The sequence below is a fragment of the Dendrobates tinctorius genome, unplaced genomic scaffold, assembly GCF_039654945.1.
Source record: "Dendrobates tinctorius isolate UK_male_01 unplaced genomic scaffold, ASM3965494v1 ptg000020l, whole genome shotgun sequence".
NCBI classification, from domain to species: domain Eukaryota; kingdom Metazoa; phylum Chordata; class Amphibia; order Anura; family Dendrobatidae; genus Dendrobates; species Dendrobates tinctorius.
The window spans coordinates 35,307,744-35,320,279 of record NW_027361688.1 but is presented as its reverse complement, the minus strand read 5'-3'; positions in this window follow the sequence as shown (position 1 = coordinate 35,320,279).

Genomic DNA, 12,536 nt, shown 5'->3' with positions numbered 1-12,536 from the left:
GCCAGTCATGGCTCTCATCCAGCCATGTCTCAGATATCCCCACCATGTCATAATTATGTTCCAACAACATTAACTCCAATTCCTCCATTTTGTTGGCGAGACTTCTGGCATTAGTATACATGCACTTTATGTATCTCTCTGTACCTCTATTCTTTCTTAAATTATTAACTGTTTTAACCCCACCCCATGCCACCTCCACCCCCAATGTCATTACTCCACCCCCAATGTCATTACTCCACCCCCCAATGTCATTACGGTACGGTCATACGGTACCCTTTCTCACCTTTGTGCAATCACCTGCAAGCCATACTGGGCCTAACACCGTCTGAGCCTGCCTCCTGATGTATAGACATATATTTTGAATGTGTACGCTATCCATACATGTTATCCGGGGATACGGTACCCTTTCTCACCTTTGTGCAATCACCTGCAAGCCATACTGGGCCTAACACCGTCTGAGCCTGCCTCCTGATGTATAGACATATATTTTGAATGTGTACGCTATCCATACATGTTATCCGGGGATATGGTACCCTTTCTCACCTTTGTGCAATCACCTGCAAGCCATACTGGGCCTAACACCGTCTGAGCCTGCCTCCTGATGTATAGACATATATTTTGAATGTGTACGCTATCCATACATGTTATCCGGGGATACGCTACCCTTTCTCACCTTTGTGCAATCACGTGTAATCCATACTGGGCCTGAGAACGGCTGGCGAGCTGTTAAGCAAGCTACAGCACCTGTGGTTTGCACACGTAAGTTTTTCATTTTTTCAGGAATGACGGTTAGGCCTAATTCCGGAACTGCGGTTGACCTGCACTTACTGGGAAATCAGCGTTCGCGGGTAATAATTGTAATCACAGATCCCCATCACTAACATTGTTCAGCGGGTTATCTTCACCTGTAAGCGACAAACGCTGGCCTTTTCAGTGTAGCGCACATGCAGCCACGGACATGTAAGGGCATGACACACCAGTTATTGGCCAATCTCATGTGCCAGAGCCTCACGTGTCCCTCTAGTAAGCCGGACTCGGACCGCGGGGCATGACGGAGTCTCGTTCGTTAACGGAATTAAGCTTGCAATCTGTGCATCTTTTCTGTAGCTTGCATGGTTGAGGTTTCCCAGGTGGAGTCGAATTAAACCGTAGGCTCCACTCCTGGTGGTGCCCTTCTGGACATTCCTTTAAGGTTCAGCTTTGCAACCATACTGCCCACGTAAAACAAACACTTTGCCTTCATGAACGCTGTTTGGAGGGTCATGACTCGTGGGAATAACGCCGCCCAATCAGTTAACCTGCTAGAGAGATCCTTCGTTGCTCCCAAGCATGACATCACACTCCCTAGGAGGAAGGTAATGCCACTGTGGCGACCGTACTCCTGGGGGCGACACAAGTGCACTGATGCCCAGCCACTGCTCGATGAATCTGCTGGTACATTGACCCAGACCACTACATTCCCCTCGCACGCTACACGGCCTGAATCTGACCCTGAGGAAACTCAGGTTACCCTTCCCATATACAGTTCCATCTTACACGGTGACAAAGAGGAAGCTGCAGGTGAAAGTGCAGGTTCGGCCCACCCGCCATCAGACACACCACCGTACTATCAGGGGCCCTGTGCCAGTGCCGTCGCCAACGAGTGGGCCCCCCCTGCTTGCTCAGGATCACAGCACTTGCAAGGTTGAGATACTGTGCAGTGAGATGGAAGATGGGGACGACGAGGAGTCCAGACTAGTACAGGGATTCCCTAGCGAGGAGACTTATTTGATTGTTTTCAATGTTGGGACAGCAATTTTTGGGGAGCACTATACTCTGGAGAATGATAGATGGGGCCCACCATACACTGGAACATTCCAAAGGTGGACATCAGACACTGGAGCAGCATTTACAGGGCCCATTATACACTAGAGCATTAGAAATGGGGCCCATTATGTTTGGAGCATTATTTGGGCGCATAACACAGTGGAGCTTCATCCATGGGGACCAACATATACTGTAGCATTATGTGGAGCTCATCATATACTGTTTCAAACATTATATGGGACCAATGATTCTGTATGGAGAAATAGATGGGCCTCGTCATGAGATGTAAAAAGTGAGGTATTTTTCATTGCACTATACCGCTATTTCTCTGCCGTATCGGAGCATGATGAGTTGTGGTATGTGTTAAAGGGGCGCTCTTTCGCCCAGGGCACATGAAAACCTGGAGCCAGCCCTCCCCCCCCACAACTTTAGCCAAATAACCCCCATTTTTCAGTGCGTAACTTGTATTATGAAGTTAATTAAGGTTGACAAGCTTAAGTAAGAAGAATTGATGCTTTTGGCATTCAAATGGGCACTGTAGGTGTGTTTCCTGTCCTCCTCTCACTGCCGACTTTTATTCCCCATTGACTTACATTGGATTTCGTGTTTCGGGACGACCCCGACTTTTCCCTATAATCGGACGATCTTGCTCTACCCGACTTTTGGAAAAGTCGGGTTTCACGAAACGAAACTCGACCCTAAAAAACTAAAAGTCGCTCAACTCTAGTGATGACTGATGAGCGAACATGCTCAGATAAGATGTTATCCGAGTATTCTCATGTGCTAGTTGAGTGTCTTCGGCATGCTCTAAAATTATGTTTGAGTCCCTTGAGGCTGCACGTCTCGTGGCTGTTTGACAGCCGCATCACATGCAGGGATTCCCTGTTTGACAGGCAATCAAAGCATGTGTTACGGCTGTCGAAGAACGTTCGCTCATCACTAATAGTCATCAATATTACTGACAAATAAAAGTTCTTTCACTACTTTGCTCTTGGTAAAGTTTTTGTGTTTTCTAAACTCATACAGGTCTCTGATGGAACAAATGGTGCAAACATTAAAACAGTAAAATGTCTCTTGGATGTTATTCAGCAGCAAAACCTTAGTCACTTCAGACTAAGATAGAAAGCAGATGGTTTATGTGGAGGACGTCTGATCAACATTGGGCAGCGTGTTCATAGGAGGGGCACCAAATGACATCACTGATAAAGCTGACCTCACTATGGGTGGGTCCACCACAAATCATTCCACTGCCTCCTAAAAAAATTGAGCAGTTCGGTTTCTCTGTCCATAAAGTTAATCTCACCATATTCATACAAAATGAAGACGGTTTACATGACTACAGCTCACCGAGAAATAAAGCAGAACATTTAGTTCATGCAACTCGCTGTTACAGATACCTTATGTGGTAGTGACACTACCTGGGCCTGAAAATGCTTTAGACAACAATGTGCTAAAGAGAATGTATCACCACATAATATTATATTTAGAAATATCCTTATTTTGACGCTGAATAGCCTGACGTCTCCTGTCCTATGCAGCTTTACTGTGTTGACTGGGACAGAGTCAGCAGAGACATCTCATTATCTATTGAAGGAAATTTGGTGTCAGATAACACATCTATTGTTGTGATAGAAGGCGAAATGTAGCAGGTAAGGCTGTAGATGCATACAGAAGAGAAGTATGAACCAGCAATATAGCCTCTCCCCCAAAAAACGACTGTAAATCTACTCTAATTTCATAATAATAGAAGAAATGTTACGCTGCTCTAAATGATGCAACCCAGAGAGATTGCCCTCTATACATCGTGCTCCTGAACACTGTGCCCAAGTCAGTAGCACCGGGTTCAAGTCAGTAAGTTAAAAAAATAAAATAACCCTTCTCCACTTTCCGACCACCCATACTTTTTATTTGGAAGGGGAAATAATTCTAAGGAATGTACTCGATATATTCAGGAGTACAAAGGATGAAAAAACTACAATTTATTACAATTTAAGCCCTAAAACTGGGCAATCCGAATGGATGTGTTACGCCACCCACTGAGTTGGGGTACCCCTGCCCCAGATCTTCTAATCAGCTGAGACAGAAGTTAAAGAGAAGCTAAAATCAGAAAATGACTTATTGTTTAAATCAGATTTTTGTGTTACAAGTGATTAGGCAAAAAATTTGGCAATCGTCAAATTGGTTTTTATATTCATATCATTATATTTATTTCATACATATTTATTCATTTTTTTTATTTTTTGCGATACAGAGTTAGGACTCTTGTAATTTTTACACCAGTCACTAGGGCTTTTTTACACTCGTACGTCTTGTCATTCAGGAACTGTTTACAGCGTGGCTCCAGTGGCGTACTGCCAATAGCGGCAGGCCAAGCAACTGCTATGGGGCTCGTGAGCTGGGCAGGGCCTGCACTGGACCTCCCTCCCCCCGTCATCATCTTCGCGAGCAATGATGATGGAGGAGGGAGCGTCAGCTCATTCTTTCTTGGCGTCTGACGTCTCAGCTCAGCGGGCAAGATGACGTCATTACAGGGCGCCCTTTGTGCTGAGATGTGCAGCGCTTCACAAGCTCAGGAGACCGGAGCATCGGGTGGAATGAGGAGCAGTGAGTATTGTACTTTTTTTTTTACATCAGTGACTAGTAGCCATAGAGTATGGATGAACATGGGAATAGCATTATATTCTATAGAGGACCATGGGGAGAGCATTATATTCTATAGAGGACCATGGGGAGAGCATTATATTCTATGAGGACCAGGGGGAGAGCATTATATTCTATGGAGGACCATGGGGAGTGCATTATATTCTATGGAGGACCATGGGGAGAGCATTATATTCTATAGAGGACCATGGGGAGAGCATTATATTCTATAGAGGACCATGGGGAGAGCATTATATTCTATGAGGACCATGGAGAGAGCATTATATTCTATGGAGGATTATGGGGAGAGCATTATATTCTATGGAGGACTATGGGGAGAGCATTATATTCCATGGAGGACTATGAGGAGTGCATTATATTCTATGGAGGACCATGGGGAGTGCATTATATTCTATGGAGGACCATGGGGAGTGCATTATATTCTATGGAGGACCATGGGGAGTGCATTATATTCTATGGAGGACCATAGGGAGTGCATTATATTCTATGGAGGACCATGGGGAGTGCATTATATTCTATGGAGGACCATGGGGAGTGCATTATATTCTATGGAGGACCATAGGGAGTGCATTATATTCTATGGAGGACCATGGGGAGTGCATTATATTCTATGGAGGACCATGGGGAGAGCATTATATTCTATGGAGGACCATGGGGAGTGCATTATATTCTATGGAGGACCATAGGGAGTGCATTATATTCTATGGAGGACCATGGGGAGTGCATTAAATTCTATGGAGGACCATGGGGAGTGCATTATATTCTACTAGCTGAAGAGCCTGGCGCTGCCTGGGCATAGTGACTAACTACAGTTAGTTATAACAAATTATAATGATCATATCTCTATATCTAATATATAAAGCTCAATGTGTGTGTGTATGTCCGGGATTGGCATCTGCACCGTCGCAGCTACAGCCACAAAATTTTGCACAGTCACACGTCTGGACCCCGAGAGCGTCATAGGCTATGTTGTGAGGTGAAATTTTAACCCCGCGCGTTCCAATTCACCAAACAATTTGGTCTATTATTCTTATCATTTCTATGGTGTTATCGTCCTTCTTTAAAGCTGGAAATACTGTAACACAATTTATTACCGTGCCAACACAGACCACCCTCTGACACAGACTGCATGGGGAGCCCAGTATCACACAGGACAGGATTAGATACACGGCTCAGCAGTCAGTATCACACAGGATAGGATTAGATACACAGCTCAGTAGTCAGTATCACACAGGAGAGGATTAGACACATGGCTCAGCAGTCAGTATCACACAGGATAGGACTAGATACACGGCTCAGCAGACAGTATGACACAGGATAGGATTAGATACACAGCTCAGCAGACATTATCACCCAGGATAGGATTAGATACATGGCTCAGCAGTCAGTATCACACAGGATAGGATTATATACATGGCTCAGCAGTCAGTGTCACACAGGATAGGATTAGATACACAGCTCAGCAGTCAGTATCACACAGGAGAGGATTAGACACATGGCTCAGCAGTCAGTATTAGATACACAGCTCAGCAGTCAGTATCACACAGGATAGGAATAGATACACAGCTCAGCACACAGTATCACACAGAATAGTATTAGATACATGGCTCAGCAGACAGTATCACACAGAATAGGATTACATACACAGCTCAGCAGTCAGAATCACACAGAAAAGGATTAGATACACGGCTCAGCAGTCAGTATCAAACGGGATAGTTTTAGATACACGGCTGAGCAGTCAGTAACACACATGATAGGATTAGGTACACGGCTCAGCAGTCAGTATCACACAGGATAGGGTTAGATACACGGCTCAGCAGTCAGTATCACACAGGATAGGATTAGATACACAGCTCAGCAGTCAGTATCACACAGGAGTGGATTAGACACATGGCTCAGCAGACAGTATCACACAGGATAGGATTAGATACACAGATCAGCAGTCAGTATCACACAGGATAGGAATAGATACACGGCTCAGCAGACAGTATCACACAGGATAGGATTAGATACACAGCTTAGCACACAGTATCACACAGAATAGTATTAGATACATGGCTCAGCAGACAGTATCACACAGAATAGGATAAGATACATGACTCAGCAGTCAGTATCACACAGGAAAGGATTAGACACACGGCTCAGCAGTCAGTAACACACAGGATAGGATTAGATACACGGCTGAGCAGTCAGTAACACACATGATAGGATTAGGTACACAGATCAGCAGTCAGTATCACACAGGATAAGATTAGATACACAGCTCAGCAGTCAGTATCACACAGGATAGGATTAGATACATAGCTCGGCAGTCAGTATCACACAGGATAGGATTAGATACACAGCTCAGCACACAGTATCACACAGAATAGTAATAGATACACGGTTCAGCAGACAGTATCACACAGAATAGGATTACCGTATATACTCGAGTATAAGCCAACCCCCTAATTTTGCCACAAAAAAACTGGGAAAACTTATTGACTCGAGTATAAGCCTAGGGTGGGAAATGCTCCATAGATTATTCCCCCATATGGTGTCCCCAGAAGAAGCTCCATAGATTTTTCCCCCATATGCTGCCCCCATAAGAAGCTCCATAGATTGTTCCCCCATATGCTGCCCCCATTAGAAGCTCCATAGATTATTCCCCCATATGCTGCCCCCATTAGAAGCTCCATATTGTTCCCCCATATACTGCCCCCATAAGCAGCTCCATAGATTGTTCCCCCATATACTGCCCCCATTAGAAGCTCCATAGATTATTCCCCCATATACTGCCCCCATAAGAAGCTCCATATTGTTCCCCCATATACTGCCCCCATAAGCAGCTCCATAGATTGTTCCCCCATATGCTGCCCCCATTAGAAGCTCCATAGATTATTCCCCCATATGCTGCCCCCATAAGAAGCTCCATATTGTTCCCCCATATACTGCCCCCATAAGCAGCTCCATAGATTATTCCCCCATATACTGCCCCCATAAGAAGCTCCATAGATTGTTCCCCCATATACTGCCCCCATTAGAAGCTCCTAAAGATTATTCCCCCATGTGCTGCCGCTGCTGCTGCTGCATGTAAAAATAAAAAAAATGACATACTCACCTCTCCGTCGCTGGGTGTCAGATTCTCACCTGTCCTGCGTCCATGGCTGCTCACCGCTATCTGCCACGTCATCACTCAGTGACGTTCAGACTGCAGGGGGCGCGGCGCGCACTAATCACGCCACCGCGCCCTCTGCTGTCTCAAGTCACTGACCGATGACAGACAGCAGCAAGCAGCCATGGACGCAGGACAGGTGAGTATCGCTATACTTACCCGTCCTGACGCTGTCGCTTGAGCCCCCAGCTTCTCCGCGCTCTCTCTTCCTGCGTTCAGCGGTCATGTGATACCGCTCATTAAAACTCATGAATATACGCATATTCATGAGTTTTAATGAGCGGTACCACGTGACCGCTGAAGGCAGGAACAGAGAGCGCGGAGAAGCTGGGGGCTCAAGAGACAGCGTCAGGACGGGTAAGTATGACCTGACACCCCCGCCCCCTCTCCCCCTCCGACCCCCCGGTGTATATGACTCGAAAATAAGCCGAGAGGGGGACTTTCAGCCCAAAAAAACGGGCTGAAAATCTCGGCTTATATTCGAGTATATATGGTAGATACACGGCTCAGCAGTCAGTATCACACAGGAAAGGATTAGATACACAGCTCAGCAGTCAGTATCACACAGTATAGGAATAGATACATAGCTCAGCAGACAATATCACACAGGATAGGATTAGATACACAGCTCAGCAGTCAGTATCACACAGGAAAGGATTAGATACACAGCTCAGCAGTCAGTATCACACAGTGTAGGAATAGATACACAGCTCATGCTTTTCACCAATGGACAGGCACAAACCTTATACAATAGTACAGTAGAGAAACCTTCACACACATTTTCATGCACCGTCAACTTGTAATTTGTCCGGCTGAGTTGCTCATGGACGTACAGCATCTGTATGCAGTATTGTAACATATTTAATGGGTTGTTATGGGAAAAGCATTACATGTTATATGGGTATATTCAGGTGAATTATGGGGAAAGTAGCACTTTAAAAAAACTCACAGCATCAGAGCACAGTAACACATCAATAATGCATAAAAGTGTCTGTGAGAAAATATTAAATCCACATGACATTTAATATGTGCACTTTCCTACATTCATGTGTGTCACTTAATGATACCCACGGGAGGGGGGGATTCATTTCTGTCATGTGCTCTGTGCTCCTTTCTGGGGGCAGACAATGGCTGGGAGCTTATGTTCCTGGGGATGCTAGATTTCTCCCACTATGTCATTGTCTGCTGAGGTGTTGTCAGGTGGGAAAACTGTTGGTCATAGCAACCAATCACAGCTGAGCTTCTTTTGAACAGCTCTGGTGAAATGAAAGATGCTTCGTGATTGGTTGGTGATACACACATACATACATTCATTTTTATATATAGAAATAGAGGACCATGGGGAGAGCAATATATTCTATAGAGAACCATGGGGAGAGCATTATATTCTATGAAGGAGCATGGTGTGTATTATATTCTATAGAGCACCATGGGGAGAGCATTATATTCTATAGAGAACCATGGGGAGAGCATTATATTCTATGGAGGACCATGGTGTGTATTATATTCTATAGAGCACCATGGGGAGAGCATTATATTCTATAGAGAACCATGGGGAGAGCATTATATTCTATGGAGGACCATGGTGTGTATTATATTCTTTGGAGGACCATGGGGAGTCCATTATATTCTATAGAGGACCATGGGGAGTGCATTATATTCTATAGAGGACCATGGGGAGTGCATTAGATTCTATGACTGTCCATGGAACATTATATAGAGCATTATATAGAACATTTGATTAGAGATGAGCGACTTTGCCTTTTTTAGGGTCGAGTCGGGTTTCATGAAACCCAACTTTCTCAAAAGTCGAGTCGAACGAAATCGGCCGACTGTAGGGAAAAGTCAGGAAAAGTCATGAAACACGAAACCCAATGCAAGTCAATGGGGAGAAAAGTCGGCAGTGAGTGGAGGACTGTAAACACACCTGGCATGAATTTTAACCCCAGAGGCGGCGAAATCTCTCTCTCTTCTCTCTTCTCTCTCTCCCTCTCTCTCTCCCTCTCTCTCTCTCTCCCACTCCCACTCCCACCCCAGCTACGCTCCCGCTCCGCTTCTCTCATTTGCTGAAAAAAGTCACGTGCAAGCATTCAGCGAAACCCGACTTTGACGCTTGGGTCGCCCACCGCATGGCCGACTTCACACTGTGGTCGGGTTTCGTTTCATGAAACCCGACTGGTGAAAGTCGGCGACTTTTGAATCTGACCGTCCTGTTTCGCTCAACTCTACATTTGATAAGACATTAATCTAATATTCTAAAAGGATGGAAGATAAAGTACCTACACAACCATAAAATAAGTCATAGGATGTAATTAATGAATTAAATACATAAATGCTTATCCATATGCCCTGATAATCCTCATAGCAAATTTATAATGTAACAAAACTCCTTTCAACAAACAAAGTTCAAGAATAGGAGAAAATAATTAAATAGTTAATATGTATATCAGTTCATCTCAGGACCCTTCAACCAGACCTACTGTTAAAGTGCAAAAGTGCCAGGACACAAATATAAACCAATACAAGCCATCATTGACACACCAATGGACAAAGCACACTGCCCAGTACCCTGATACGTGTTTCGCATATAGCTTTGTCAGGGGGACTTCCATAGAGTGTACAAGGTATTGGTTTACTTAGCATGGGTCTTTGGATTCTGTGTTGGTTTCTAATTGGCTCTAGAAGGACATCTAAGAGTCCTCATTTTTAGAAAAAACACTTATTACTAAAATCACAAATTTATTAAAATCACTGTTCATTGCCCCGTTACTCTTCCTGCCCAGTAATCCCATCATCCATATTTATTATGCATAGACCTGATTAAGTAGCAAACACTTTATTAAGGTTTTGCCTTGGAGCATAGTCTAAAGATCACATCTAAATGTACAAAGCAATAGTTTACACATAACATTTGTATCTTGGAGACTATTTAATACATTGAGTATTGCATGAGTGAGTGGTAGTCCTAACATTGCCAGGGCTATTTTTTCCACATGTTTGGCCATTGCTCAGACCAAGTTCCCTTCCTCTGCATACCAGAGCGCAGCCTGGATTTAATTATTAAAAAACAACAAGCCAGACAGTCTAAGAAAAACATTTTACTCTTTTCCTATAGATCGGTCATCAGACTTATTATCCGCCCTTATTACAACACAATTGCTATGATGCCAGCACCAGGGCTTGCTTTCTAAGGCTTAAATAATTATAGTATCGCCAAAAGATACTGTTGGGTTTAAGGAAAAGAGGTAACATAACAAACACCTTTTTTTCCATTACCGCTCCCATTTTCTCCATACAGCTTCAATCCCAATGAAAGTGAACAGATCAGACATTCCTCATGAAAATTTATACCTTGTTTAAAGGGAACATGTCACCCCCAAAAACTATTTATCTGCAGATATAGTGGTAATCTGCTGGTAAATAGCGTTAAAATTATTACCAGTTTACTGGAGCTGCAGCCTCTGGGAGAAAATGAAATGATTTCCTCCCTGCAGCCGCTTGCTACGAGTCATCATGGCAGTGAAAGGCGTACTTACAGTTACGACACATTGATAGACAATTCTGCAGCATGTGTAGTTAGCGGTAACTGTAATAGATACCGTAAATATAAATACATAACTTATATGGCTGTATAATTCACGCAGATCTAAAGATATTTTTTTCTTATGGACAAACCCCCTTTAACATTTTAAGGACCAGGTCCTTCTTTCTGTGCTTTCACATACCAAAATGTCACAAATTTTCTCGCAGTCATCATTTCTTCTCCATTTTTCTTTGCTCTGCGTAAGAGCCTAAAACACTTCCTAGAGGTGTCACCGATGTGTAGACAGTCTCTAAACCTTTAAGTGGCTATCCAGGACTATTTTTTTTTTCAACTCTGGGCCTGAGAACTAATAGACAGGTAGTTGCTAACTACCTGCCTGTTGTGTCCGGCGCCGATCTCTGCCTGCACAAAGCAGTCACAGACCACTCCTTTCAGAGATTGAGTGGCTTTTGCTGATGTCACTTCGACAGTGGCTTCTCTTCAGGTCTGTTCTGTTGACAAGGTGTGACTGCCAACATCATGATGATTGACAGCGGCCTTCCAGCTGCCTAACTGAGAGGAGGCGTCAGTCACTCAGCATGACAACGGCAGTCAAAGCCCCGTCAGCTGAGCAGACCGGAAGAGGAAGAGCTGCTCTGCCATCTAGTGGAGCCTGCACCTATCTGCATGGCAGCAGCATGACAGCATCATTCCCAAGAAGACTCATGGCTGCTTCTACTCAATACTGAGCAAAGGGTCTGAATACTTATGACCATGTGAGATTTCAGTTTTTCTTTTTTATCAAAATTGCAAAAATTTCAACATTTCTGTTTTTTTTTCCAGTCAAGATGGGTTGCCGAGTGTACGTTAATGAGAAGAAATTGAACTTTTTTTGAAGTTACCAAATGGCTGCGATGAAACAAAGAGTGAAAAATTTAAAGGGGTCTGAATATTTTCCGTACCCACTGTACTATATTTACAGTGTCATTGGGCTTCTGCAGGGGATGTTGCTTCCTGCTCCTGGTTTTGGGCTGGTGATATGTCCATGACCTCCTCGTTGTCCATTACCACAGAGGCTTATCTTGCCTTCAAGCATTGGATGACTAGCCATGATGTCTGTCACTAGGTCACACAAAGAGCGCACTGAATCCTGCTGCTCCTTACTTAGTGTTTCATAGTGTAAGGCCGGAGTCACACTACAGCGAGATACGGCTGAGTCTCGCAGGTTAAAACCAAGCTCTGGCACCGGCACTCCGGAGTGCAGCGTGCAGCCGCACAGCAATACATAGAGCTGCACGCTGCGCTCCGGGGTGCCGGCGCCAGAGCTTGGTTTTAACCTGCGAGACTCGGCCGAATCTCGCTGTGTGTGATCCCGGCCTAAGGCTTCTTCCT